This window comes from Gossypium arboreum, chromosome 6, assembly GCF_025698485.1.
Source record: "Gossypium arboreum isolate Shixiya-1 chromosome 6, ASM2569848v2, whole genome shotgun sequence".
In the NCBI taxonomy this organism is placed as follows: Eukaryota; Viridiplantae; Streptophyta; class Magnoliopsida; order Malvales; family Malvaceae; genus Gossypium; species Gossypium arboreum.
The window spans coordinates 33,448,567-33,473,009 of record NC_069075.1 but is presented as its reverse complement, the minus strand read 5'-3'; the positions used below and the strand labels follow the sequence as shown (position 1 = coordinate 33,473,009).

The following is a 24,443-nucleotide window of genomic DNA, read 5'->3' as shown; positions in this document are numbered from 1 at the left end:
TGACTAACCGTGAGAGGTCGATTATCGGATGGCACCACCCCTTTGGTAGGGGCCGGCACATTACTTTTTACGTCGTCTGCCATAGTTCGATCGGGATCCATTACTATATAAAAATACAATTTAAAAGATCAGGAGTTGTCACACTATCATAATTACTTATGGCATGTATAGTTAGACTTGTACACATGCTACATTAGTCTGAGAATAGACTAAATTGTAGCTCTAATACCACTAAATGTAACACCCCACACCGATGCCCCACGTTGGGTCAGAATATGATGCATTACCTAACTTTAACTTATGAATATAGACATTTTCATAACAACAAAACATGGTCAAATTCAAACTTTCTCAATTTTATTTATAAATTCCTTAATAAGAGCCTAATAAGCCCAAAACATCCATTAAAACCCATTCGGAACAATCCGAGTCCTTTAAAGAACTCTAAAAATAATTCATAACACATGGGCACACGCCCGTGTGAGAGGGGCAATACGCCCGTGTGACAATTTAACATGGTTGGGTTATTGACCCGTGTGGCTCACACGACCTAAACAATACATGGACACGTCCGTGTCCTACACCCGTGTGTAATTAATTCTAAATGCACACCTACAGGGGTTTTCACACGCCTCGAACGAACTCGTGTCTCTGGCCTGTGTCCTTCACACGGCCATGACACGCCCGTGTCCTAGCCCGTGTGCAAAAACTTGGACATTCTGTTTCTGACGTTAGCAATCCTCAAGGGCCACACGGCCAAGGTGCACGCCCATGTGCTAGGCCGTGCCCTTCACATGGTTGAGACACATGGTTGTGTCTCTGCCTGTATGTTTACTACCATGCATACTGGCTTACAATTCTTATGTACAGGAGACACACAGCCATATTACACGCCCATGTGGTGAACCGTGTGTCACACACGGCCTAGACACACGCTCGTGTGCCTACCTATGTGGACAAAATAAGGCTATTTACCAAGCCTTTTTGTGACACCCCGAATGTGACCCTAGTCGGAGAGTGGTTTCGGGACCACGAAACCGAGTCACAAGAATAATTAAGTGTTATATTCCGTACTTATTGTATGTGGAATTGGTATGCGTAAATATTTCGTGTCTCGATTTTTATTAATTAGGTGCTAAATTATAAGAAAGGACTTAGTAGTGAACTTTGAAAGTACGATAGGAAAATAGGTGATGACTAATTAAAGCATGCATGCAAAATAATGGACTTGCATGTCAAATTCCCCTTTTACAAGTAATGGCCGCCATGACAAAGAAATATGGGTCAAACATGTCATGAAACATGTTTTGTTGGGCATTAGGGAGAAATAGTAAACAAATAAGCATGGGTAAGAAAAGAATGGAAAAAAAAATGTGTGTGAGAGAGTGGCATACCCCATTGCCGTGAGTTGTAGAGAAGGAAAGAAAAAAATTTTGTTCATCCTTTCTTTGAGCCAAAACTAAGGAAGAAGGAGGATTTTTGCTTCATGCTTGGTTTGGAAGAGATCTAGAAGGAGATTTGGCTAAGTTTGCATCAAGATTAAGGTATGTATGAGGTTGTGTTGGGAGTTTCATGCATGTTTTGGTTGCTAACTTGATGTGCATGTTAGCCATGGCTCAAATCTTTGGTATGCCATGGAAATGGTATTTGGCCAAAGTTGTTATAGTGATAAAGCCATTGCATGCTAAGTGTGAAGCTTGATGATGATGCATGCAATGATGGATTTTCTACTCATGAGTAAGATTTTGAGTTTTCTCTTTGTTTTATCATGATTAAAGTTGAAAAGGAGCATGATTGTCATACTTGGCCATGATGCATTCTTGAGCATGATTCATGCTTCTTGCATGTTAGTTAAAAGTTTGTGTTTTGGATGGCTATGGACACTTTGAAAATTCGCCATGCTCATATATGCATATATATGATTGCACATTTTGTTTGGTTATGAACTAGGTGATGAATATATTGATTTAAAGAAGAAAATGTGGAAGAATGCTTGTGAAATTGCAAGCACAATTCGCCTAGCACACATATAAGTGCTTGATGCTATATTATAAGTTTTGGGCCACAATGTGCAAGCATTAATTAGTAGATTGCATGCTGTTTTTGTGAGGTATTAAGTGCAAATTTTGACCTCAACAAGTACATGAATATTCGACCTTGGGTAGCCCATTGAAGGCCTTAGCATTTCCTTGATGTTCAAACAAATTGTATTGAATTGCTTGATGTAGTATAAAATGTGCATGACCATTGTGTATTCAAGCTAAAGAGTGGCCATATGACCATCTAAAATCCTTGTCATATTCGCCATAAGCAAGCACAATGAGGTTTTAATAAATTGAATTTGTTTGAATTAGCTCAAGAGCCAAGAGGGCCACAATTGGACAAGGGGAAGGAAAAGGTGATCGAATAGCCGAAAAAGCCGTTCGACAACATCCGAGGTAAGTCCTCAAGAAGTGACCTTACTTGAATTATGTGAGATGAAATATGGATGTGTATGATTATTGATTATGTGTGTATGAGTATTTGAATTCCACCCGGGCTAAGTCCCGAAGGCGAATATGCTAATGATATTAATTGTGTTTGAGCCTTAGTAACGAAAATGAAATATGTATGTCCAATGATTATTGATGTATGTGTGCATGAGAAATTGAATGATATCCGGGCTAAGCCCGAAGACAATTATGCTGGAAATTATATCCGGGTTAAGACCCGAAGGCAATTGTGCTAGTGGTTATATCCGGGCTAAGGCCCGAAGGCATTCGTGCGAGTTATTCTATCCGGGCTAAGACCCGAAGGCATTTGTGCACGTGATTATATCCGGTTATATTCGAAGAATCTTGGGCTGGAGGTGAGTGTTGGTTGCTGAAATGAATTTAATTAGTACACTCGGACAGCCCAAAGGATAAGGTACGTTATATGTGCATTGGAAAGTCGGCGTGTTTGAGCAACATTCGCTCAATCGACTAATGAATTTCAGTTATTGAATTGATTGATGCTTTGCGAACTTATACAATGATGAAGTATGAAGTAAGAATGTGTATTAATGAAATGATGCATTTGGCTATGTGAATGTATTGCTGTAAATTATAGTTCATTATATTCCTTGAGACTTACTAAGCATAAAAATGCTTACCCGTTGCTTTGGCTCTTAGTTTTCTAGATTTCGCCGAGGCAATCGGATTTGGGATCGTTGAAGTCGAAGTCATCCACACTATCAAGCCTCCATTTTGGTATAAATTTTGTTTGAACTTGAGATGGCATGTATAGGACCACCCCTTGTTTGTTAAATATGTTGTAATGTAAGTATGTACGGCCGATGCGAAAATGGCTCGAAAAGGAAGTATGAACTTAGACTAATTGTGGGTTGTATGTATATATTTTGTGTCATGATGTGGCTATGGCTTGGAAATGAGAATGTTGGTCATATGATCAGCCGTTGCACAGTTAAAATGATCATATATGAACCTATGTATGGTAAGGCTAGTTGAATCATGGAGACCACCAAATAGGTGAGTCCTATCTTAAAACAGATGCTGCCAGCTGCAGTGGCGTGAATGTGAAAATCACCAAAATTCATAGGAATGGAATTAGATAGTGAATAAGCTATGTAAATGAACCTTGATGAGTCTATTTTCATATGGAAGAAATGAAACGGTCATAGGAGTTACAGGTTAAGAGATATTAAAGCTATTGTGAGACAGGGCCAGAATGGTTTCTGGGTTCCCTGTCGCAACTTTAAAATTCACTATAAATTATCCAAAAGAATTAGGAGATATATCTTATATGTACAGATTCCATTTTGAGTCTAGTTTCATTAGAAACAAACGACACCAGAATTAAAGCCCTGTACAGAGAGATATTCAAGTTATACCGCGCGAAGGTCGGAGCAGTCGATCCCTGTAACAGGGTAACTTTAACTAATAAACTGTACCAATTGGCCCGACCAAAATCCTAGAAATAAATCCATGGATGGATATATGAGTCTAAATTCAGGAAAATTTACGAAACCAGTTTCCGAGTTTTGAAACTCGAGATATGATTTTAAAGGCGACAGTGACGCAGTTTTCCAGCCTGACTGGAAATGTCAAATTGGTGGGCAAAAACATGTGAACTTGGTTTGTTAACCCTCGGGTCCGACACGGCGATGGTCTCGGGTTTTGGGGTGTTACAATTTTATTGGTATCAGAGCCACGGTTTAGTCGATTCTAGGACTACCGTGATGTGTTTGGGGTCTAGCTATACATGCCATTAAATGATGAATCGATAGTGTGATGAATTCGACAATTTGACTTCATGATTGTTTATAGCAATGGATCCGATCCCAACCGAGCGATAGCTGATGATGTGGAGAGTGTGGCGCTGCTCCGCGCAAGGGACAGCGCCTGGCGGACTCTCAACCTATGGCCGATAATCCTAATGATGAGGCTAGGCAAGCCTTTTATAGTGTGATGAGCGAATGGTTCAATCAATACATTCGAACCAACACTACTGTTCCACCACCTCCATTCCCGATTGAATGCAACCCCGCACCTACAATACCTCCGGTGGTGACCCAATAAGGTCGGGTAAGCCCCATCGATAGGATTCGAAAACATGGGGCCACTGAATTTAAGGCTACGGATGATGATGATGCCGAAGCGAGTGAATTATGGTTAGATAACACTATCCGGTGCTTGATGAGCTATCTGCATACCCGATGAGTGCTTAAAGTGTACCATCTCCTTGCTACGCGAGTCCGCCTACTATTGGTGGAGTACTCGACTTCGTGGTGCCTAGAGAGCAAGTGACTTGGGAATTCTTTCTAACCGAGTTCAAAAAGTATATCGATCGAGATTCATCGACCAAAAGCGGAGGGAGTTCCTTGATCTTAAGCAAGGTTCTATGTCCGTTATCGACTACGAACGAAAGTTTGTGAGGCTTAGCCGACGCTGCGAGAATGCATTTCGTCCGAAGCTATTATGTGCAAACGCTTGAGGATGGGCTGAATGATGATATAAGGATGTTTGTTGGCATTCTCGAGATACGAGAGTTCGTAGTACTTGTTGAGCGAGCTTGTAAAGCGAAGAGCTTAGAAAGGAGAAACAAAAAAGCTGATGTGGGGATTGGAGAATTCGAAGAGGTCCTCGGAAAGTCTCTTCAACAAGCATCGAAGAGATTTCGAGATGATCGAGCCGGTCTAGAGGCGTTTGGGATTTTCTAGGCGAGGACGCGATCGACCCCTGTGACCACACGAGTCACCTCGATTGCGGTGGCGGAAATGATCGCCGAGAGAGGACGGAGTGTCCACATTGTGGCAAATGGCATTCGGGGCTGTTGGTTTCGTGATCGCTCTGCTATAAGTGTGGATCGGCCGACCATTTTATGAAGGATTGCCCGAGGATGCATGAGCAGAATGCAAGTCGAGTGCAAACCCGGTGCTACCATCGCTCGAGGTAGGCCACCTAGAAATATGGGCAATGTCATGGCGGTCGAGAGGATCTAGAGATGCTACCATCGGATCTCGAGGCTCGTGCTCTGCTAGGACTTATGCCATCTGCGCACGCCGAGGATCTTGCCTCTCCGGATGTTATTACCGGTACTTTCACTCTTTTCAATACAAATGTAATTGCTTTGATTGACCTGGTTCTACTCATTCTTATATATGTGAAACCTTAGCATCCGATAAGACTTTGCCCATTGAGTCTCTCGAGTTTGTAATTCGGTGTCAAACCCTTGGGTCATTACGTGCTTGTTAACAAAGTGTGCAAGAAAAGTCCCCTAGTGTTCCGAGGTTCTTGTTTTCGGCGGACTTAATGCTTTTGCCATTCGATGAGTTCGATGTTATTCTTGGTTTGGATTGGTTGACCATGCACGATGCGGTTGTAAATTGCAAGAGCAAGACTATCGATTTGAGGTGCGCGAATAATGAAATAATTCGGGTTGAGTCCACGGACTTAAAGGGGTTGCCAGCTATAATATCAGCGATGTTGGCCCAGAAATATGTAAGAAAAGGGTGCGAAGCGTACCTTGCGTACGTGCTCGATGACAAGGAATCAGAGAAGAAACCCGAATCTGTGCCCGTGGTTTGTGAATACCCGGATGTTTTCCCCGAAGAATTGCGGGTTTACCACTGCTCGAGAAATAGAATTTGGCATCGAATTGGTACTGGTACCACCCCAATTTCGATAGCTCCGTATCGTATGGCACCAACGGAATTGAAGGAGTTGAAAACTTCGGTTGCAAGAATTGGTGGATAGAGGTTTTGCTCGCTTGAGTTTTTCGCCTTGGGGTGCGCCGGTGTTGTTCGTGAAGAAGAAGGATGGAACCATGCGACTGTGCATCGACTATCGTCAGCTTAACAAAGCGACGATAAAGAACAAATATCCGTTGCCACGCATTGATGACTTGTTCGATCAACTGAAGGGAGCCTCGGTGTTCTCGAAAATAGATTTGAGATCGGGCTACTATCAATTGCGAATCCGAGATTTGAGCGTGCCCAAGGCGCCTTGAGCGAGATATGGTCACTATGAGTTCTGGTGATGCCGTTTGGGCTCACTAATGCCCTGCGGTATTTATGGATTTAATGAATCGAATCTTTAGACCATATTTGGATCGATTAGTAGTCGTGTTCATTGATGACATCTTGGTCTATTCAAGAAATGAGACCGAACATCTTTGAACACTGCGGTTAGTCTTTGCAAATTTTACGGACAAGCAATTATATGCTAAGTTGACAAGTGTGAGTTACGGTTAAGAGAGGTAAGCTTCTTGGGTCATGTGGTATCTGATCGGTATTCGAGTCGACGAATAAAATTTCAGCCATACTAAATTGGAAGCCTCAGAAATATTCTCGAGGTTGAAGCTTTTTGGGGCTTGGTTACTACCGACGATTTGTAAAGGCTTCTCAACGATAGCCACGCCGATGAATGGCTTACTCCAAAAGGATGTTAAGTTGAATGGACGGAGAAATGCCAAAAAGCTTCGATCAACTGAAAACTTATTTGGTGAAGCCCCAATTCTAGTGCAACCCGAGTCCGCAAGGAGTTTGTCATCTATAGCGACGCTCTCTACTTGGGTTAGGTTGCGTATTAATGCAAGAAGGTCGAGTTGTGGCCTGCGTCGAGGCAATTAAAGCCACATGAGAAAAATTATCCGACTCATGATCTCGAATTGGCCGCCATCGTATTCGCCTTAAAGATTTGGCGACATTACTTATTCGGTGAAAGGTGCCATGTATACTCGGATCACAAAAGTCTCAAGTATTTGATGACCCAACGAGACTTAAATCTGCGACAAAGGCGTTGGCTCGAGCTGTTAAAGGATTATGAGTGATCATTGACTATCACCGGGAAAGGCGAATGTAGTTGCGGATGCCTTGAGTCGTAAATCGTTATTCACTTTACGAGCGATGAATGTGCACTTGTCTATCCGATCCGACGGTGTGTTAGTGGCTGAAATGAAAGCCAAACCATTATTGACACACCAAATTCGAGAAGCTCGAAAGTCGATGACGAGTTGGTTGCAAAGCGGGCGCGTGTGTTCGAACAAGGACTCGGAGTTTCAAATCGGCGATGACGATTGTTTGAGGTTCAAAAGTCGTCTGTGTCCCAAAGAATTGAACTCATTTCGATAATTCGAATGAAGCCCATTGTAGCCGAATGGCAATCCACCCGGAGTACGAAGATGTACAATGATTTGAAACGTCGATTTTGGTGGCATGGTATGAAGCGAGACATCTCGACTTTGTTTCAAGATGTTTAATATGTCAACAAGTGAAAGCGGAACATCGGTGCCTTGAGATTACTTGACCAATCACGATACCGAGTGGAAATGGGATCGAGTCACAATGGACTTTGTATCCGGACCGCCATTGTCGACCAAGTAAGAAGGATGCGGTTTGGGTCGTGGTAGATCGATTGACTAAGTCGGCCCACTTTGTCCCCGTCGTCGGATTTTCAATGGACAAATTAAGCGGAATTGTACGTTTCTCAGTTGTGAAATTACACGGGTGCCTATTTCTATCGTGTCGGATAGAGATCCGAGATTTACCTCGCGGTTTTGGAAAAAGTTGCAAGAAGCTTTGGGTACCAAGTTGCATTTCAAGACCGCCTTCCACCCCCAAACCGATGGTCAATCCGAGCGGGTAATTCGAGATACTTGAGGATATGTTAAGATGTTGCGTCCTCGAGTTTAGTGGTTCATGGGAGCGGTATTTGCCGTTGATTGAATTCGCTTACAACAACGACTTTCAATCGAGTATTAAGATGGCACCTACGAGGCTTTGTACGGGCGTAAATGCCGTACACCATTGTTTTGGTGAGCTTGGTGAAAGCAAGATTTTCGGTGGATTTGATTAGGGATGCCGAAGAAAGTGAAAGTAATCCGTGAAAGTTTGAAGATAGCCTTCGATCGTCGAAGTAAGTGACGCGGATATGAAGCGTAAGGATATCGAGTATCGGTGGGTGATAAAGTGTTCCTCAAGGTATCGCCTTGGAAAAAATACTTAGGTTGGTAGTAAGGGCAAGTTGAGCCCGAGGTTCATTGGGCCATATGAGATATCGAGGCGAGTCGGTCCGGTGGCATATCGTTTGATTTTGCCCCGAACTCAAAAGGTTCACGATGTCTTCCACGTTTCGATGCTTGACGTTATAGATCCGATCCATCGCACGTGATTAGTCCATCGAAATTGAAATTCAAGCTAATATGAGTTATGAGGAAGAACCAATTCGTATCCTATCACGAGAAGTGAAAGAGTTGCGAAACAAGCGGGTTCCGCTAGTGAAAGTGTTATGGCTCAAGCACGGGATAGAAGAAGCTACTTGGGAGACCGAGAACTCAATGAGAGAGCGATATCCGAACCTATTTACGGTAAGCTTTTGGGACGAAAATCTCTTGAGTGGGGAGAGTTGTGACACCCGAATGTGACCCTAGTCGGAGAGTGGTTTGGGACCACGAAACCGAGTCACAAGAATAATTAAGTGTTATATTCCGTACTTATTGTATGTGGAATTGGTATGCGTAAATATTTCGTGTCTCGATTTTTATTAATTAGGTGCTAAATTATAAGAAAGGACTTAGTAGTGAACTTTGAAAGTACGATAGGAAAATAGGTGATGACTAATTAAAGCATGCATGCAAAATAATGGACTTGCATGTCAAATTCCCCCTTTTTACAAGTAATGGCCGGCCATGACAAAGAAATATGGGTCAAACATGTCATGAAACATGTTTTGTTGGGCATTAGGGAGAAATAGTAAACAAATAAGCATGGGTAAGAAAAGAATGGAAAAAAAAAATGTGTGTGAGAGAGTGGCATACCCCATTGCCGTGAGTTGTAGAGAAGAAAAGAAAAAAAATTTTGTTCATCCTTTCTTTGAGCCAAAACTAAGGAAGAAGGAGGATTTTTGCTTCATGCTTGGTTTGGAAGAGATCTAGAAGGAGATTTGGCTAAGTTTGCATCAAGATTAAGGTATGTATGAGGTTGTGTTGGGAGTTTCATGCATGTTTTGGTTGCTAACTTGATGTGCATGTTAGCCATGGCTCAAATCTTTGGTATGCCATGGAAATGGTATTTGGCCAAAGTTGTTATAGTGATAAAGCCATTGCATGCTAAGTGTGAAGCTTGATGATGATGCATGCAATGATGGATTTTCTACTCATGAGTAAGATTTTGAGTTTTCTCTTTGTTTTATCATGATTAAAGTTGAAAAGGAGCATGATTGTCATACTTGGCCATGATGCATTCTTGAGCATGATTCATGCTTCTTGCATGTTAGTTAAAAGTTTGTGTTTTGGATGGCTATGGACACTTTGAAAATTCGCCATGCTCATATATGCATATATATGATTGCACATTTTGTTTGGTTATGAACTAGGTGATGAATATATTGATTTAAAGAAGAAAATGTGGAAGAATGCTTGTGAAATTGCAAGCACAATTGCCTAGCACACATATAAGTGCTTGATGCTATATTATAAGTTTTGGGCCACAATGTGCAAGCATTAATTAGTAGATTGCATGCTGTTTTTGTGAGGTATTAAGTGCAAATTTTGACCTCAACAAGTACATGAATATTCGGCCTTGGGTAGCCCATTGAAGGCCTTAGCATTTCCTTGATGTTCAAACAAATTGTATTGAATTGCTTGATGTAGTATAAAATGTGCATGACCATTGTGTATTCAAGCTAAAGAGTGGCCATATGACCATCTAAAATCCTTGTCATATTCGCCATAAGCAAGCACAATGAGGTTTTAATAAATTGAATTTGTTTGAATTAGCTCAAGAGCCAAGAGGGCCACAATTGGACAAGGGGAAGGAAAAGGTGATCGAATAGCCGAAAAAGCCGTTCGACAACATCCGAGGTAAGTCCTCAAGAAGTGACCTTACTTGAATTATGTGAGATGAAATATGGATGTGTATGATTATTGATTATGTGTGTATGAGTATTTGAATTCCACGGGCTAAGTCCCGGCGAATATGCTAATGATATTAATTGTGTTTGAGCCTTAGTAACGAAAATGAAATATGTATGTCCAATGATTATTGATGTATGTGTGCATGAGAAATTGAATGATATCCGGGCTAAGCCGAAGACAATTATGCTGAAATTATATCCGGTTAAGACCGAAGGCAATTGTGCTAGTGGTTATATCGGGCTAAGGCCGAAGGCATTCGTGCGAGTTATTCTATCCGGGCTAAGACCGAAGGCATTTGTGCGTGATTATATCCGGTTATATTCGAAGAATCTTGGGCTGGAGGTGAGTGTTGGTTGCTGAAATGAATTTAATTAGTACACTCGGACAGCCCAAAGGATAAGGTACGTTATATGTGCATTGGAAAGTCGGCGTGTTTGAGCAACATTCGCTCAATCGACTAATGAATTTCAGTTATTGAATTGATTGATGCTTTGCGAACTTATACAATGATGAAGTATGAAGTAAGAATGTGTATTAATGAAATGATGCATTTGGCTATGTGAATGTATTGCTGTAAATTATAGTTCATTATATTCCTTGAGACTTACTAAGCATAAAAATGCTTACCCGTTGCTTTGGCTCTTAGTTTTCTAGATTTAGCTCGAGGCAATCGGATTTGGGATCGTTGAAGTCGAAGTCATCCACACTATCAAGCCTCCATTTTGGTATAAATTTTTGTTTGAACTTGAGATGGCATGTATAGGACCACCCCTTGTTTGTTAAATATGTTGTAATGTAAGTATGTACGGCCGTGAAAATGGCTCGAAAAGGGAAGTATGAACTTAGACTAATTGTGGGTTGTATGTATATATTTTGTGTCATGATGTGGCTATGGCTTGGAAATGAGAATGTTGGTCATATGATCAGCCGTTGCACAGTTAAAATGATCATATATGAACCTATGTATGGTAAGGCTAGTTGAATCATGGAGACCACCAAATAGGTGAGTCCTATCTTAAAACAGATGCTGCCAGCTGCAGTGGCGTGAATGTGAAAAATCACCAAAATTCATAGGAATGGAATTAGATAGTGAATAAGCTATGTAAATGAACCTTGATGAGTCTATTTTCATATGGAAGAAATGAAACGGTCATAGGAGTTACAGGTTAAGAGATATTAAAGCTATTGTGAGACAGGGCCAGAATGGTTTCTGGGTTCCCTGTCGCAACTTTAAAAATTCACTATAAATTATCCAAAAGAATTAGGAGATATATCTTATATGTACAGATTCCATTTTGAGTCTAGTTTCATTAGAAACAAACGACACCAGAATTAAAGCCCTGTACAGAGAGATATTCAAGTTATACCGCGCGAAGGTCGGAGCAGTCGATCCCTGTAACAGGGGTAACTTTAACTAATAAACTGTACCAATTGGCCCGACCAAAATCCTAGAAATAAATCCATGGATGGATATATGAGTCTAAATTCAGGGAAAATTTACGAAACCAGTTTCCGAGTTTTGAAACTCGAGATATGATTTTTAAGGCGACAGTGACGCAGTTTTCCAGCCTGACTGGAAATGTCAAATTGGTGGGCAAAAACATGTGAACTTGGTTTGTTAACCCTCGGGTCCGACACCGGCGATGGTCTCGGGTTTTGGGGTGTTACACTTTTTGTCACCCTTACTTATGTAACCTGTACAAAAATCACTCTATGCTAACATAAGGGCACATCAAATAGCCAAAATAACCACAATGGACAACATTTCATTTATGTAATTTACTCATCCATGAAAAAATCATATTCTATTTATAAATCAAAAGGGGTATTGACCAACATCCATGCCCTTATACAAAATAAGTATCATATTCATCATATTAGCCAAAATATTATGGCTAACTAACAAAACACTAAACAACGACTCGAGTCCCTATACATGCTAGAAAACATAACAATGAAACTAGCTATACCAAGATATTGAGTGATATTGTGATTGAAGCTTTTGATGTCATTGGATCCCCGATGCTAGCTTGGCAGCACTATAAGGAAAGAAAAGAAAGAAAGGTAAGCGTGGGAGCTTAGTAAGTATATATATGCAAATAAAGTGTAATTATAAGAAAATCATATTCATCCAACGACAACTTGTCATGCTTAAAAGATATAAATCACTTAACATCTCTACCTTATTCTTCTTTTCATTCATGTATACTTAATACGCCTAGTCCTCTACTCAGGTCTTAACCATGAGTTCTGTATACATACCTCATCAAAGTATTCACCAACTAAATCTTCGGGTTACCAGTTGAACTCTCGAAATACATAAGGATATGCGAGGAATTTGCGTCTAAATTGCCATATAAGAAATCAGGGCTACCTCGTGCTATGAAGCGCTCACATTTGAGCTACTCACGAGCCTTTTTATTAAGTCAGTACTTGAACCCCATAGCTATCATGTAATGTATGCTCATTGAGCCACTTAGGGGTCTGTACACAAAGTCAGTACCCTGACCCACGTTACCTATAACATTTATCTCATGAACTCAGACTTAACTCATGAGTTCAGACCACATAATTTTCATAACATGCCCCTTTGTATCGTATGCTATGTCTAAGGTTTGACGGGACTTCATATCTAATCGAATAGCATCGCATTTACGCACATTGTAATTTACTCACACAACATGTCATTTAAACATTCATGGAAACAATTAGAATTTAAATACGTAACAACAATAAGCTAATTAGAAATGTATATTACTAAAATATACCAAAGTGAGCTTCAATAACACATTATTTACATATGTACGTACCTCAATACAAAATGATGAAGACGAGCTTAATCCCCGTAAACTTTATTCTTACCCCGATCAAGCCCCGAATCACGTTTCTCTTGATCTAAATTAATAAAATTCATTTATTTCATCAGCATATCAATTTAGATGCCCGAAAGTTCATAATTAGGCAAAATGACTATTTTGCCCCTAGACTTTCACAAAATGACCATTTTACCCCTATGCTTGAAAATCAATTTTTATCGAATTTGTTCATACTATAAGCCTAGCCGAACCCTTTTTACTCTTATAATAATTCACCATTTCCACTATTTCACACATTTATCATCTATTTTACAACTCATGTATAATAGTACCTATTAGGGTTTTCATGAGAAACCCCTTCACAAAAGTTGTTTATTACTCACTAAAGGATCATATTCTTCTATAAAATTTCAGAAAACAACCTAAATGCTCTCATGGAAAAACCCTAAACTCTTGTTCATCTTGTAAAATAGTTCATTTATTAGAAAGGTCATGACACAAGAATCTTAAAAATGTAAAAATCTTCAAGAAATCTCATTAGAAACACTTACCTATGAAGGCTTAAAGTTGCTGAAATTTTTCAAGCTTCCATGACCATTTCTTGGGAGAAAATCGGTTGAAGAAGAAGAAATAAAAAAATGAAGCCTTTTTGTTTTATTTTATTTAAAACTAGTCAAAATTGGTGACCAAAACACCACCTAATGTTGACTTTCCCATCAATTTGTCCCCCTTATGGCCGACCACCCTATTTTATAAGGGTCTAATTGCTCTTTAAGGCCCTCAATTTAGTTTCTTTAGCTAATTGACACTCTTATCTAACAAAATAGGACTTTTGCACTTTATGCGATTTAGTCCTTCTTCACAATTAGGCAAGCAATCGCTAAAATTAATTCTTCAAAATTTTCATGTACTTATCTAATTACGCTACAATACATAAAATAATATTTTAAAAAATAATTTCCTCGACCTCGGTTTAGTGGTTCTAAAATCACTATTCCGACTAGCCCCAAAATCGGGCTGTTACAAAGAATCAATGATTTAAGTTTATATGTTTTTGTCAACAATTGGATTAGTTTTAATAAAATAAGAGGATTAAATTTTAACAAATAAAAGTAAAGAAATTAGTTTTCAATTTTTATAATGTAAAGAGATAAAAATTTATAATTAGACCTTTAAAACAAACTTAGCATTACTAGACATTGTATGATTATAGAAAACATTTATGATATAGAAAAATAATTAGAACATGAGAAAACATAAAACATGAACTTCTCAAAGTTTTCTAATTAGCCACATATAAACAGTTGAATTGATAATTTTTTATTTCTCAGCAAATGAATTCGATAAACAATTGATCTTGAGGTAAATAATTTGATGATCGAATTTAATAGTATTAGATAATTTAACTAACTTTTAAATTGAAACATATAAGTATCAAATTATGATAAATTAAAATAAAAAATTAATTTATAATTTTCATTAAATAGAGGTATGAAACTCAAAATCATATCACAACCACCCTACAAATGACTAAAATTATAAAACTAAAATATATAAAATTAAAAAACAAGTGGTGAAAAAGGGCTACTCGCGTGACATTTTGACGTTACTCCTTTTAATTTAAAATATTATTTTATAGGTGATGTTACATGATAGGTTGACAACACTATTTTTATTATTCAAAATAATTCATTTTAGTAAATAATTTGTTTTCCACCTATTTTTATAATTATTTTTATTAATATAAAAATTTTGATAATTTTTATGGATTTATAAAATTTACTATGAAATAGTACAAGATTGATTTTTTAAAAAATTATAATACAATCTCATCCAATATAAAAGTTTTTTTGTTAAAATAATAAATGATTCAAATTTAAGATTTATATTTTTATTTAAAAAATCCTTTTATTGGATGTTAAAATGCGTAATAGCATAGATTAATGATGTATACTATCATTTAGGTCTTTAATTAAGTTAATATTACAAGTCAATTGGACATCAATTCGATTAAAAATTATGAAAATATCTTTTCATAATTAAAATAAATTATGTTATTTGATGATCTTTTAATCCTTTTATTTAAAAAAATAAAAACATGCATATGGAGGATTTAAATCTCGCCAATAACATTGGTAAAAATTTAAATTTACCATTAGACCAAAATTTCATTTTAATTTTACTATACACATTTTTTCACCACCATCAATTGTATATATTAATAATGTTATTTATGCATACTTTATACATTATTTATTATATGTTGTGTTCTATATATGTAGTTTTTATGAGCATACATTTATTATAAAATTTATAATATTTATAATGTGTAAATGTTATTTATAATAAGGTAGTATATTAGTAGGAATTATTTTTATTATTAAAGTTTTAAATCTTTTCTCCAAATTGGAATCTTTGGATTAATTTCTTCATCTTCTTTTTTGATGAAATCTTTCAATTATTTTGGCATCAATATTATTGTTAGTGTAGAAGAATGTGGGTTTGAGCGCGTTGAAGCATATTATCCTCCTATTTAAGGGTTAGGGAGGGATTATAAGTAGTTTTAGGTGTAAGCAAAATTTGATTCGATTCCAAAAAAAATAAAAAATATTTGAATTTCAAGTTAATCGAATTGAGTTATTCAAATTATTCAAGTCAATTAGAATAAATAATTCGAGTTTTGAGTTCGAATCGAGTTGAATTTTACAATCTCAATAACTCTAATAATTCGAATGACAAATTAGTGTAAATATCCTTTTGGTCCTTGTCAAATTTGAAAATGAGTAAATTAATCTCTTTCTCAACAAAAATTACAAAAATTTCAAAAATTTATAAAAATTTCAAAATTTATCTTTTTTAATTTCTAAAAGAATCTAATATATATATATAAAGTTAAAAAATTAAAATTTTTGTATGAGAATAATTTGTGAAATACATTGATAATAAAATCTCTTAATTTTATTTGTGAAATATAATAATTTTGTTATTTTTTATTTTTAAAAGAAGGGGACATTGGATTTGCTTCAATTAAAGGGTTGACCCGAAACAACAATTGGGCCCACTCGACATATAGGCGCGTGGAATTATGAAGAATGTAACGCTAGTTGCCAAGCTGGCTAAAATGAAAAGTTTTCCACTTTGACGAAAAAACTCAATTACAACAAGTTGACCTTGAAAAAGCAAAATCAAAACGGACATCTCTCTCTTCTTTGTAGAGTTAAAGGAAATCCTTTTACCAAATCTTTGAAACATTTGAAATCTTATTATTGTGCCAAAACTAAACCACTCCCTTTCCATATATTACTTACATTTCATTATTTTACAATAATTACTTAACATTAACAAATATTTTAATTTTTTAACTGGAATTTGAATTTAATAAATAGATTCATTTTGTTCATTAAACTTGAAAATTATAAAAGCTTGATGATATAAAATAATTTTAAAGTGCCACATTTAGTGTTTTAATAATTAGATCGGTGGTTAAATATGTCAAATCACAGGTTTTCGATTCAATCAGTTCGATCGCCGGACTAGCAATAATTAAATAAAAAATTAAAATTTAATAGAAATTTGAAAAAGAATTTAAAATTAAAATATCTTATTAAACCAATTCAATCTGTTCAACTATTGATTTTTGTCTCGATTTTTTTATTTTTACCAATTTCAAGTAGCTTCTAAATCAATATGTTTAATCCATTTGTTCGGTTCGTTATGCCAATCAGTTCTTAATCTATCCCATCTGGTTTAGTCTTGTTTCAGAACACTATTTACATCATCAAATATTGATAAAATTTAAGTTTAGGAACTAAAATGAATTTAGTTGCCTAGTTTAATGATCAAAGTGGACTAAAAAACGTATAAGTATGAAAGTGGACTTAATTACTAAGTTCAAGGATAAAAATTATATATATATTTTAAAATAAACAAGATAATTTAATTGTAAATATCAACAATTGAAAACTGTGTAACTTTTCTGTTAATAAACTACAAGATAATGGATAATTTAGTCCTATCAATTTTTTATTTAAAAAACCTAATTTAATCTTTATGTTATTCGAAATTAAGTAAATAAAACAATTAAATCGATGTTAAATATTTTTGTACGTGAAAAAATAAATGCAAATACGAAAAACATGATCACGTGTAAATTCATAAAAATGAAAAAAATTATATGTATAATTCATAAAATTTATAAAAAAATCTAAAAATAAAAATAAAAATAATTCTAACAATTTTCCAAAAATTTAAAAGTTTTGATAAATATACGTAATATTTTCAAAAACTCAAGAAACTATAAAATTTATAAATATCCAGAATATTTTGAAAATATTACAAAAACATATATAAGAGAAAAGTTTTTATAAATAATTCCCATATTTTTATTTTTAAAATTTAAATATTTTCTTAATCCTTTTAATTTTGGAAATATTTATTTATATTTTTAAAATTGAATGAATTTATTAATATTTTATAATAATTTTATACTTTTAAACAATATGATATTTAAATTTGACAAATATTATAAAAATAACTCAATAACAAAAATATACTAGCTTTCTAATAGGTGTCATAACAAGCCAATCATATAACGACACACGTAATTTTCTTAATTGATTTAAATGTGGATTTTCAGAAAATTCAAAACAATTATAAAATATTCTTGAAAATCCAAAGAATTGAAAATGTATTTTTTTAAAATAAAAGAAATTATCTAAAACTTAAAAAATACCAAAAAGCAATATATATATATATATATATATAAACTTTAAATCACTACCGAACTTAGTTAAATATAGGGTAAATTATGCCAAGGCCACTAAACTATTAATTATTTTACAGTTTGGTCACTTAACTTAAAAAAGTTAGAAAATAATCATTAAACTATTCAAAAGGTTTCATTTAATTCACTAAATTATTTAAAAGTTTTTATTTAAGTCATAGGGCTGTTAAGTTTTTTAAAAAAATAAATAAATTCGACTAGCGAGCTCTAAGCAACGGTTCAATAATAGGTATGGTGGTTTAATACCATCAACAAGTAAGAAGAACATACCTGAGATCCAAGTCAATCCGGCGGTTAGTGTCGAATATCAGAGAAGAAAATTGTTTGGAATTTAGTTTGCAAATTTGTGCATAAAAAAATTGAATTGTAGAAGAGATGGGGAAGGAGTGTTATCGATTGGTGCAAAGAAGGCTATATAGTAGCGACTTTAACAACCTATTGACTTAAATAAAAATTTTCGAATAATTTAGTGACTGTTTTGTAACTTTTTAAAATAGAATGATCAAAATATAAATTTATTAATTGTTTAATGACTTCAACCTAATTCTTTTCTTGATTAAATAAATAATCATAGTTAATTGAAAGGAATAACGGGAAAAATCTCATTATTGAAATTGACCTTTGCTTTTCTTAGTTTGAAATGATAATTTTGTTCTAGAATGAGTGCAACAAAAACATTTGAAGTAGGGAAATCTTTCTTCTTCCGGTCGTTGTAACTCATATTTTTAATTTGAATTTTATAACTTGAAATAAATTTATTGATTGATGCAAAGAAATAGTTTAAATGTAAGATAATGAAATTCAAAAAGACTTGAATATAAAATAATATAAAGGAGTTTTATGAAAATAGGGATGAGGGTAGAATGGGAGGAAGAAAGAGACAGGTCCACAAGGCATAACAGCCGGTTGGTCTTGGAATCCACGAAAAGCAAGTATCCGAAGGGAGTGGTTTTTTTGGCCTAACGTAACGTCTATATCGGATTTTGGTTCTTTTGGTTGCGTTTGGTTTAGGGTTCCACCCGTTCTTAGGACAATCCCAAGTTGCCCCGCCAACAAATTTTGTCCGCTCAGACTACTTCCTTTTCTTCTCGATTGAACGCTCAAACAACTTTTACGAGTAAGACACACAAGCCAGGCCGCCCACATTCCAGAATCAACCCATCACCACCAACTACTTTAGCCACTAGTTTTAACTGTAATGATTAACTATTCAAGATTTACATTAAATTTGTGTAACGAGAGGTATTAACTCGGTGAAATATTATAAAATTATTTTGTATTTAAAATAAATTATATTATTTGAAGATATATTAATTTTTTATTTTAACAAAATATAATATATATAGTGTTATTTGAACTCTCCCAGTTGATTTAGTAAAATATTAAATTTATTATCTCTATCGGTTGTATACAAATACTTACTATTTTTGTAATTTTTTTCTTAGTTGGTGTCACCCATCAATCGGGTCTCAATTCTATTAGAGAAATTATTTTAATGTCCTTCACATTTAAAATAAATTATATTATTTGAGGGTACTTTAGTTTTTTTATTTAAAAATCAATAAAATATACATATGATGATATTTGAATCCAGTCCAATTAAGTTAGCAAAATCTTAAACTTACCACTCAATTAAAGTTTTATTTTAATATTTTTATATGTTTTAATTATATGATGCACACTTTATTATCTCATCAATTGTATACGTGATTTTCACATGCATATGCACGTGATAGAGTTTCTAGTGTTTATAAAATAAATAATATTCTAATTTAATAGCTATTTACATATTTAAACAAAAAATATTTACAATATAATTATTTAAATATATTGAATAACAATATTTATATTTATCAATTCATTATTTATTTATATTTGTATTTATAAATATAGAATAATGTGTTGAAAAATGATGTTAATACTCACTCTATATTCAACAAAATTCGAAAAAGCCCATTAACATTGATTTTGATATTTTGTTAATAATCAAATATCATTTCAAGAAGATATAAAATCAAAGAATTGTCTTGATCACAACTTTACATCTACTTACTATTAATTAATTTCACTTATAATGTTGTTTAAATTGGATAAGTATTATAATTGCATTTCAGTCATCGTTGTTAAGTATTTTTATCGCTCAATAATTTGGTTTGTTGTAAAATTATAAATATTGTTATTTTCATATTTTGTAAGTACACCTCACCTCGCGATTTAATATCGACAAGCCCTAGACTCCACAAGCTCAAGACACAACTAACAAGAACAGAGTATGTGCCAACTCACACTTCACATATATGTTGTTTTGCCACAACAATCCATACCTATATTAAGAAAGGACCAATAGTGTGACAGCCCTAAATTGACCCTAGTCGGAAAGTGGTTTCGGGACCACTAAACCGAGTCATAAAAATAATTAATTGTTATATTCTATGCTTACTATGTGTGTGCATGCATATGTGGAAGTTTCATTCTCTAATTTTACCAATTTTATGAGAAATTATTAAATAGGGATCAATGTAAAACATGGTGAAATATGATATGCTAATTTTAAATGGCTTATTAGTGCATGTTAACACAAGGGTGGAGTTGCATGTCAAATAACCCATTTCCTAAGGTTAGTGGCTGGCCATGACATGATGATGGGCAAAGAAAACATGTCCTAGACATGTTGGCCTAGTGCATTATGGAAGGAAAATAAAGAAATGAAAAAAAGGAAAATGATGAAAAAAAAGAGTGTGGATGCCCCCTTGTTGCCGTGAGTTGAGGAAAAAGAAAGGAGAAAAATTTTGTTGTTCATCCTTTCTCATTTTGTTACAATTGCCATGACTTGAGAAGAAGAAAAAAAAAGTGTCCATTCTCTCATTTTTCTTTGCATGGCCGAATGTACTAAGAAGAAAGGGGGGGGAGCTTGAGAAAATCAGCCATGGGAGCTTACTAGACTAAGGTGTTTTGATACAAGAAGGTATGCTTTATGCCACTCTTGAAAATACATGCATAGTTTGGAGGATTGGTTCAAATTTTTCCTTGAATCTTGGATCGAAACTAAGTTGTTAGGTGAGTTAAATTTCGGCCAAGAATGTTGTATTTCCTAATTAGTGTTTTGATGTTGTTGTGATGAAAGCATGGAGATGAGTGAGTTCGAATGTTTAACAAAAGGAGATTTTTGTGCCATTGAGTTCTTGTTGTTATGTGTGTATGTGCATGAGTATTCGCCATGCTATAAAATTTATGTTGCAAAATGGTTTAATGCTTAATGTGATATATAATAGTACTTGTGAATGAGCTTGAGAGCACCTAAATTATTAGTTGGAAGTGCGAATGTAGTCTTGGATGAATTTTAAAGAACAAAGAAATTTTGGGTGACTAGAGGTCAAGGACATTCGCCAAAGGCTTGTGTGCTAGCAAAATTTGGCCTAGATGGGGTAAATGTTAAGTGTTAAATGCAATGGAAATGCTAGATTAATGTTGCACATTCGGATATAGTTAGGCATGTGATCTCATTTAGACGATTAGACATAAAAAGGGTGGTAATGAGGCTGAAAATTGTTGAATGGCTAGTTGGGTAATGAATGTAGCATTCGGCCATATGGGGTAAAAATGGGTCAAATGTTCGTGAAATAAAACTTTGTGAATTGATGAATTAATGATGATAGTATTGTTGATGTCATGTATATATGTATAAATATTTGGCAAGACGGTTAAACTAGTTAATTTATTGATTAGCTCAAGAAGCTAGAGGGGGAGAATCAAGCAAAAGCAAAGGAAAGAACATCGAATAGCCGAGTTGGAACCATTTTACCCAACACAAGGTAAGTCATTAAGCATATATTTGGCATTGTTTTAAATGATCATAATATCTATGCAATTGTGTTTAATGAGATGATATGTAAATGAAAATGTATGTGTATGGAATGATGACATTGTTGAATGTAAAAGAAATAGTGAAATGTGTAGAAAGTTTGCTTTCGGCACTAAGTGTCTTGAACAATACGTGTGTACGGTGACGAGATTGGCACTAAGTGTGCATGCTGGAAATATATGGCACTAAGTGTGCATGCTGGAAATATATGGCACTAAGTGTGCATGCTGGAAATATCTGACCTTTGGGTGTGCGAGCTCGAAGGGTATGGCACTATGTGTGCGGGCTTAAATCACATGGCACTAAGTGTGCGAAATCGAGTATTAAGCAATCGTGTGTGCGTACTCTATATATATATATCTCCGATCGAACAATTATATGGAGGTGTGTCTTCATCGAGTTGAGTATGGACAGCGGAAAGAGTAAGTACCTTGAGTTCGTGGCTAATAGATACTATGTTCATGCTCGGAGTTGAGTCGGTAAGTTTTAAATCTATGTGATGATTTCAATTGCATGATTGTTGCGGAAATGAAATGATGTATGGAAATTGCTTCAAATATCCTATTGAATAGTATATGAAATGTAAATGTATGACTTGGTATGAGATTGATCCGAAAGGTCTAAGGAACTATGGTATAGTTCGGTATGGCTGGAACGCTGGGCCTTGTTTCATTATTTCATTTTATGATAATTTTAGTAACGGATGGTTGTGAAATGCTTATGACTTACTGAGTTATAAACTCACTCGGTGTTTTCTTGTCACCCATTTTAGGTCTCTTGGACTCATATCGTTTGCGTGCTCGGAACCGTCGTTGAAGTCATCACACCGGCTGGAAATCTTTTGGTATTGTCTTCGTAGTTGAGCTAGGAGAACATTTGGCATGTATAGGCTATTTTGTTTGTTGAATCTCGGGTTGTAAACTTTAAGCCATGCGAAGATGGCCTATGTGGTCGGTTGAGTGTGAATCTAAAACCTATAGGCACGAGCCTTAGAAACCTTAATTTTGATAAGGTGGCCATAGTTTGTATTATGTATGATGAAATAGTTGGCCATGGAAGAATTATGAAATAGTCATTGTTTGCTTTAGTACCAGATGCTGCCAGCAGCAGTGAGGTGAGATGGAAAAATCACTAAAAATAGTAGAAGTAGAATTAAATAGTGAATAAATTATGAAATTGAACCTTGATGAATCTATTTTCATATGGACGAAACGAAACGACCGTATGAGCTGTATTTTAAGAGATATTCAGGTTTTCGCGAAACAAGGCCAGAACAGTTTCTGGATCCCCTGCTCCGACTTGGAAAATTTACTATAAATTATCCAGAAACAATTAGAAGTCATGCCTTATATGCATAGATTCCCCTTTGAGTCTAGTTTCATTAGAAACAAACGGCATGAGCATTAGAGCTCTGTACGAGATGATATCCAGGTCGTAATGCGTAAAGGTCAGTGTAGTCGAACCCTGAAACAGGGGTGACTTTAACTAATAAACTGTACCAATTGGCCCGACCAAAAATTCTAGAAATAAATCCATGGATGGATATATGAGTCTAGTTTCAGGAAAAATTGACGGAACTCATTTTCGAGTTCTGGAACTCGAGATATGATTTTTAAGGTGACAGTGACGCAGTTAACTAGCCTGCCTGGAACAGAAAAAGGAAAACAAAAAAAAAATTCCAAGAGAGGAATAAGTAAAGTAAGCCCGGTAACACCTCGTGGTCAAATCCGGTGACGGTCACGGGTTTGGGGTGTTACATTTAATTGGTATCAGAGCTATGGTTTAGTCGGTTCTAGGACTACCATAGCGCGTGTGAATCTAGCTATACATGCCAAATCGTTAGTGCTTAATAATGTGATGACTTGACGGTTGAAATTTTGTTTTGATTAGCAATGGAACCCGGGTAGAGACCCTTGGCGGATGGCGTTGAAAGTGTAGCGGCTGCTCTGCGCAAGGGACACCGCCTGTTGAGCCTCGGTCATCCGCGAATAATCAAAATGAAGGGGCGAAACAAGCCTTCTTCACCATGATGAATGAGTGGGTCGCATAATATGCCCGAACCAATCCGGCTGTCCAACCATTCCCGAATTTAAATAATCCACCCCAAGAGCCCGTAATGCCATCGATTCTTGATCCCTGTGAGGCTGAGTAAACCACTGTGGACTTGATTAGGAAGCGTGGGGTGAGGAGTTTAAGGCCATAGTTACCGATAATGCCGAAAGGGCCGAGTTCGCTTGATAACACCATTAGAGTGTTTGATGAACTATCATGCACACCGATGAATGTCTTAAGTGTGCTATATCTTTGTTCTGAGACTCGACCTACTATTGGTGGAGGACCTTGATTTCCATAGTCCCAAAGGAACAAGTTACTTGGGATTTCTTTCAAGCAATTTGGAAGAAATATATTAGTCAACGGTTCATCGATCGAAGCGTAAGGAATTTTTGGAGCTCAAGCAAGGCCGTATGACAAGATCTCGAATCGAACATGAGTTCGTAAGACTTAGTCGGTATGCTCGGAGTGTGTGGCTGATGAGGTTGCTATATGCAAAAGATTTGAAGAAGGATTGAATGAAGATTTAAAGGCG

General features: G+C 35.7%; 2 long non-coding RNA genes across 2 annotated transcripts; one reads left to right on the top strand and one right to left on the bottom strand.

Moving 5' to 3' along the window:
• Positions 1 to 12,159: 12,159 nt before the first annotated feature.
• Positions 12,160 to 13,851, bottom strand: LOC128293722 (uncharacterized). The gene is made up of 3 exons (XR_008283905.1): positions 13,763 to 13,851; positions 13,206 to 13,290; positions 12,160 to 12,434 (listed from the first exon to the last, which is right to left on the bottom strand). It is a non-coding gene; the product is annotated as an uncharacterized LOC128293722 (long non-coding RNA).
• A 6,909-nt stretch (positions 13,852 to 20,760) lies between these two features.
• On the top strand, positions 20,761 to 22,949 carry LOC128293942 (uncharacterized). Its single transcript, XR_008284101.1, has 3 exons — positions 20,761 to 20,959; positions 21,721 to 21,806; positions 22,629 to 22,949. It is a non-coding gene; the product is annotated as an uncharacterized LOC128293942 (long non-coding RNA).
• Positions 22,950 to 24,443: the final 1,494 nt, after the last annotated feature.